At 37.0% G+C, this 6,318-nt stretch overlaps 1 protein-coding gene and 1 non-coding gene across 2 annotated transcripts in view; one reads left to right on the top strand and one right to left on the bottom strand.

Annotated features, from left to right (window-relative positions):
* Nucleotides 1-5,878, top strand: part of H2BC11 (H2B clustered histone 11) — a 21,872-nt gene extending 15,994 nt beyond the window's left edge. Inside the window, exon 2 of the mRNA XM_084967665.1 lies at nucleotides 5,803-5,878. The gene's annotated coding sequence lies outside the window, so the exon portion shown is untranslated. The remainder of the gene's footprint in view (nucleotides 1-5,802) is intronic.
* Nucleotides 3,645-3,716, bottom strand: TRNAP-CGG (transfer RNA proline (anticodon CGG)). Its single transcript has one exon. It is a non-coding gene; the product is annotated as a tRNA-Pro (tRNA).
* Nucleotides 5,879-6,318: the final 440 nt, after the last annotated feature.

The following is a 6,318-nucleotide window of genomic DNA, read 5'->3' as shown; positions in this document are numbered from 1 at the left end:
TGATATTGGAAACTCCACTTCCCAAGGTCTTTTACTGCCTTAATTTGCCTTCTCCTTTTGGTGGAGCACATTGTAGAGTAGCTTCCTGAGAAAGAATTCATTGGAGGTAAGATTCTTGAATATTTGGGTGTTAGTGAGTTTCTCTAACACTTGATTGATTACTTGGTTGGGTGTAACATGCTAGGCCAGGGAAATTTTCTTTCAGTATTTTGAAGGAGCTCTCCATTTTCTTCTAGCTTCCAATATTGCTTTGAGAATTACAAAGTCTTTCGAATTACTACCTTTCATTTGTAATTAGTTTTTCTCTCTTTCAGGATGACTTCTTTGTCCTCAATGTTCCAAAATGTCTGAAAGATATGTCTCTGTGTGTTTCTATTTTCATTCACTGTTCTGGGAGCTCTATTATGTCATTAGGTTTGAAAAATCATATATTTGGGTTTGAGAGATTAGCTTGACTTTTGCGTTAATTTTCTCAGTTATGTGTCCTCTATTCTCTTTTTATTTTTTTTTCCTAGAATTTCTTCTACTTGGATTTTTTTAAACCTCCAGGATATTTCCTCTACTTAAAAAAATTAATCTCTCCAGGTTACATCCTGTTTATATACATATATATATATATTTTTTTTTTCTTTTTTTTAAGACTGCACCTGTAGCATATAGAAGTTCCCAGGCTAGGAGTCGAACCCGAGCTGCAGCTGCCAGCCTATGCTGAAGCCACAACAATGCAAGATCCGCCGTGTCTGTGACCTACACCACAGCTCATGGCAATGCCAGATCCTTAACCCACTGAGTGAGGCCAGGGATTGAAACGAAAAGTCATGGATACTAGTTGGGTACATTACCGCTGAGCCACAGTGGGAACTCATATGTATATATTTTTAGGGCCACACTGGAGGCACATGGAAGTTCCCAGGCTAGAGGTCAAGATAGAGCTGCAGCTGCTGGCCTACACCACAGCCACAGCAATGTGGGATCTGCCAAGGCATGTCTGCAACCCACACCACAGCTCATGGCAACGCTGGATCCTTAACCCACTGAGCAAGGCCAGGGACTCAGTCCGCTTTCTCATGGATACCAGTGAGGTTCATTAACCACTGGGCCATGACGGAAACTCCCCAACATATTTTTAATAGACTTTATTTTTAAGGCAGTTTTAGGTTAACAGAAAAATTAATAGGAAAGTACAGAGTTCACATATACTTCCTCCTGATCCCCACAGCTTCTCCTATTATTTATATTTTATATTATTGTGGTACATTTGTTACAACTGACAAATCATAGTAACACATTATTATTAACAGGATTCATGGGTTTTGACAAATGTATAATGACATGTGTTCATCATTGCTGTATCATACAGAATAGTTACACTGCCCTACACCACCCACACCCTCCAGAACTACTGATCTTTTATTGTCTCTATAGCTTTACCTTTCCCAGAATGTCATATAGTTGGAATCATACAGTATACAGCCTTTTCAAATTGGCTTCTTTCACTTAGTAATATACTTTTAAATTTCCTTCATGTCCTTTTGTGGCTTGATAGCTTATATCTTATTACTGAATAATATTCTATTGAATAGCTATATCACAGTTTGCTTATCCATTCATTTATTGAAGGACATTTTGGCTGCTTCCAAGTATTTATAATTATGAATAAAGCTGCTATAAATATTCATGCGCAGGTTTTTTGGTACACATAGGTTTTCAACTTATTTGAGTATATACCAAGGACCATGATTGCCGGAATCTGACTTTATAATTTTTCCACATTCTGGAGGATGTCCTTTATATTTTATTCCAATTACTCCATTAAGCTTTTCATGTCTATGCTCACAATTTCAATTTTAAGAGACTTCTGCACTTAAGGGTTACCCTTTTGTGCAATATTTGCACTTTTTTTTAAAGAAAAAAAAAATAAGAATAGATACACTAACTTTCCTGAGATGTTTCCTCCTCTCTGTCTAATATCTTCCTCATTTTTTTAGTTCACCTTTATCTGTCTTTCTTTAGATATCTAGTGATTTTTTTGCTGGTCTATAGATATAAAGTGGCTCTAAAAATAACTGAAAATGAGATTACAAGTTCAGTTTATTGACTGTGGGCTTCAAGTATGAAGTGATCTGGCCTGTGCCATTTGCTTTACCTGTGACATCTTTAACTCATCCTTCTTGTGATAGTAAAATCTTTTGCACAAGGATCATTCCATCTGCTTAGATGCTTGAATTCTGAGAAAATTCTTAAAGGATAAAGGTTAGAGTATATTTCTTTTGAACTGAATTTTAAGTTTCCTTTGAAAACTTAATCTACTCCAAATTATAAAACATATTAAATTACAAGTAGATTTTATATTTATATTCATATGTAAAAAGAGGCAATATACTACACACCACTTCTGAATAAGGACCTGAACTTTTATACTTAAGGAGCTCCCAAAACTGATCAAAGAAAGATAAAATAGAGCAAAAGAGGATAAAAAGAGCCTCACTATTTCAGAACACCAAGATGAGGCGGGCCAGGTAAGCCTCAGAGGTGCCATAAAGTAAGGAAGAAATTGCGGTGATGTGTGTGCGCGCGCCCACATTCAGTTTTGGCCACAAAACTAAACGGTTATTCTAAGGAAATAATTTAGCTCGCTTGAGCAAAGTAACCGGATTGATACCCTCCTTTCCATCTTATTTCTCATCTTCCAAATTTCAGTATTAATTCACCTCAGCTTTTTCAACAATTCCAAAGTGAGAGCTTTTCCTGGGGTCAAGGAGAAAGCACTGGCAAATTTCTAGGTTTGGGGTGGCGAAGAACTTAAACTTCCAGTGTTAGCAATTGCTCCTCGTGGTTTTTCTCTCCAGGTGGACAAACTGTGGCTGGCGACATTTCCCAGAATCTATATGTCGTCCCTGGTGCTATGTGCTTCTGTGGGAATTCTATACTTCCTCATAGAACGCATGATAATTGTAAATATTTAGTTACTTGTGATATTAAATTCCATACAAAGAAAAGCCTTTTCTATTCCTGATCCACCACTGCGTCTCTGACATCCAGCAGAGGCTGACACGCAGTATTCACTGAACATTCCTTCGTTGGATAAATGAATAAACTCTGACCAGGGAATGCAGGTCCATGGCACAACGAAGGAAAAAAAAAAATAAAGGCAGGAGGTCTGCTACAGCGGAAGCGGCGGCAGCAGCAAATGGGGTGACTTTCTTAAATGCTGACAGTCAGAAAGCGACTACTCAAGTTGGAGGTAGCAGGGGGAGTGAAAATTCACTTTTATGCGAGATGAAATAAGGTATAATTAGACGATAATTCACGCTTTTTCGCCCCGCCCCTCTCTGTCAAGGACGCACACGCACGTACGTACGCACGTACACACGTACGCACAGACTAGATGCCCAAGGGCTTCTCTCTTGACTTTTGGGAAGGGATTCACAGGAGAACTAAAGTTGAGCGGAAGACGGTCAACTCGCATCAGCGCTGCGGATACTTTCCAAACAGGGAGACCTGAAATTACCCCGCCGCTCCGAAGACGGTCTCGTTGTCAATGTAATGAAAACCCATTATGGGGCAAGAATATTAGAGAAAACACTCCCCGCCGCGCCCCCCCCCCCCCGATGTTTTATTCTGATCGATGTTTAAAAGTAAGTGGGCTCGTCCGGGATTTGAACCCGGGACCTCTCGCACCCGAAGCGAGAATCATACCCCTAGACCAACGAGCCACCTACACGCAGGTAGGGTCCATATTTAGTATAAGAGTTGGATTCATTTATCCTCTCAAGTTTTTTTGCTTAGTGTACGAATAATTTGTTCCCTGATAAGACTTGATTCCTCGTGAATCACTTACATAAATAAAACAATAGATAGAGCTGTTCCTGTGCGTGACCTGTTGGAAGCTTAAATAACCATGATATCACTTAGTTGTAAGACTGGCCACCTGTAGGAAAGTTTGACATCTTATTTCTCCTTTGTTCTACTTTGCTAAACTAATCTAAGTAATTTAACTTATTTTCATTTAGCTTTTAATTCAGTTGTTAGCAAAATATATGTTCTAGAGTTTTCTTCTCTTCTACTTTTTGAAAGTTGGATGTTCCTATTACTGAGGAGTTCCTAGACCACTTGCTCTAACAAGGAATACTTTTGGATACCAGAATTTCCTTAGAATAAATATTCCTAATCTCTGCAAAGTTCCATTGATTTGAGTTGGATTTCTTAACGCTAATTTTTCCAGGGCACCAAGAGATTAGTATTTGCTGAGTTCACTAATTTACCAAAACTTCTGGTTAAAGTCAAATAATTTTCCCAATGGGCAATTAGCTGATATATCCAAACTACATTTTAAATCCATGTAAACATGTAAGCATTACATCAAAACATATTTTCAGTTACATTTTGCTGTACCGTATCTGATGCCTTCAAAATTAAAAAGTTCCCCTCGTTCAGTTCATTCTTTTAATTATTCTATAATTATTTATGGAGTGCCTGTTTATTTTTATTTTTTTTTTACCAAAAATGAAATTCTTTTACAAAGACAAGTGAAAATAATTATTTTCTTATACATGTGAGAAGGGAAATCAATCTTTGTGAGAGGGAGAGTGAATTTAAATTACCACTCAATTTAAGCTGTGACATGGATTGGCTTCATGGATCCAATAATTTATGAGATTATCGGGCTTTCCTTTTTTCTATTCTCACCCACTTTATGTTAGAATAGAGAGGTTCTTGTAACAATCCAACTCCTTGCTTTGTACCTTGAAAGTTTAAAAAAAATCCTGACTATTTTTTGCCAGTCAGGTGAAACATCCGCCCAGGAATATTAATAATTCCTAACTGCCCTCAAACTCAAACCATGTGCCTATTGTTCAGATTCAGCACTTCGCTTCCATGAAAACATGGTCTCCTCTTGAAGAAATAGCATCTTAGGTTCATGTGCAGATGAGTCCTCTGACAGAGGACTGTATTGAGAGGTTAAGTCAAAGATTGAATGCTTCATCACAAAAAAGAATTGTTCAACCTGAACCTAGAAATTTCCCAAAGAATCACTTCCTTGATACACAATTTATGGCATGTCCCTTCCTCTTGAATCACCAAATAGATTACTAATCTCTGAACTCAACACAATGATCTTGGGGCCAGAGATTTCACTGAGCAACCTCTACTCTTAACCCCCAACTTTTGTTCTCTCTTCACATAGTGTAAATATACTTTTCCCTTTCTCAATCCAAATTTCCTGGGGGTAATAAATAATTCATTTACTTTTATACCATGGGAACCCAACCTCTAAGCAAAGGTCATTATGTAAAGATTACTAAAAAGCATCATCATTTCACACGATAGGGAGCCCACATGTAACTTACAGTCTAGTTATTTTGCTGAGATGTCTCCTGCCCTTGTCTGAGCCATTTGGATCACGTGTAATAAGATGCTTAGTTATATGGACAAACATGATTAGATCCATAATTAAACTCAAATTTCTTGGAAAGCAGAAGGCACGGCATAAAAATATAGTTATAATAGACAACTTAGAACAACAGGTATAAAATTCCCAACAAATGAAAACAAGACTCATTCATCAAATTTCTATTTAATAATTTCTCAATGTTAGATCTATGTTAGGGCTTGGATTATCAAAGACAAATAGGAATTTCTGTCCTTGGAGAGACTCATTCTAACGGACTATCTGGGTAACTATTGCTGTTATTTTTCTAAATGTTCTTAGCTGAGATTTCATTCTGTGTTCTCTCATGTTTCTTGTCAAAAAGCCAACTTCCTAACATGGCTTTATCTGTTCTTTTTGGACTATTTAAGGCAGCAAGATTTGGATTCAACTATCTGAGAACTTCCTCAGGGATAGCTGATGGATGCTTTTTCATTTTTCCTAATGGTAACTCATTATAATTTTGATATTCATCACTTAATAATATTATATTTGGAAATTTTACTGAGTTAATAGGCTTGTCATTTATAGGTGGGGAAAAGAAGCAATCATGGCACAAAGTAAATAAAACAGTGGGATTTTTGTTTTTCCATACTTTCAGAGTCAAAAGAATGTGCCCCAATTTTCTTGATCATTTAATCAGTATAACTATATTTCAATGACAACTAATATACATTTTGCAACCTTATGATGACCTCTTAACTTAGGCTCAAGTTACTAAATTTTTCATCCTTCCTCTCCTCACTGAGTTCTATCTGTAGACTAATCTGTGATTTAATTGACAAGATTACATGATAAAGGTTACATTAGGACAGAACTCTATTTTTGATCCATATTTTAAATTTTTTGGCTGCATTTGCAGCATGTGAAATTTCCTAGGCCAGTGA

The sequence above is a fragment of the Sus scrofa genome, chromosome 7, assembly GCF_054392235.1.
Source record: "Sus scrofa isolate SSC_HxYL_T2T_F1_AM1 chromosome 7, Sscrofa_HxYL_maternal_Yorkshire_Landrace_v2.0, whole genome shotgun sequence".
NCBI lineage: Eukaryota > Metazoa > Chordata > Mammalia > Artiodactyla > Suidae > Sus > Sus scrofa.
This window is presented reverse-complemented; position numbering and strand designations above follow the sequence as displayed.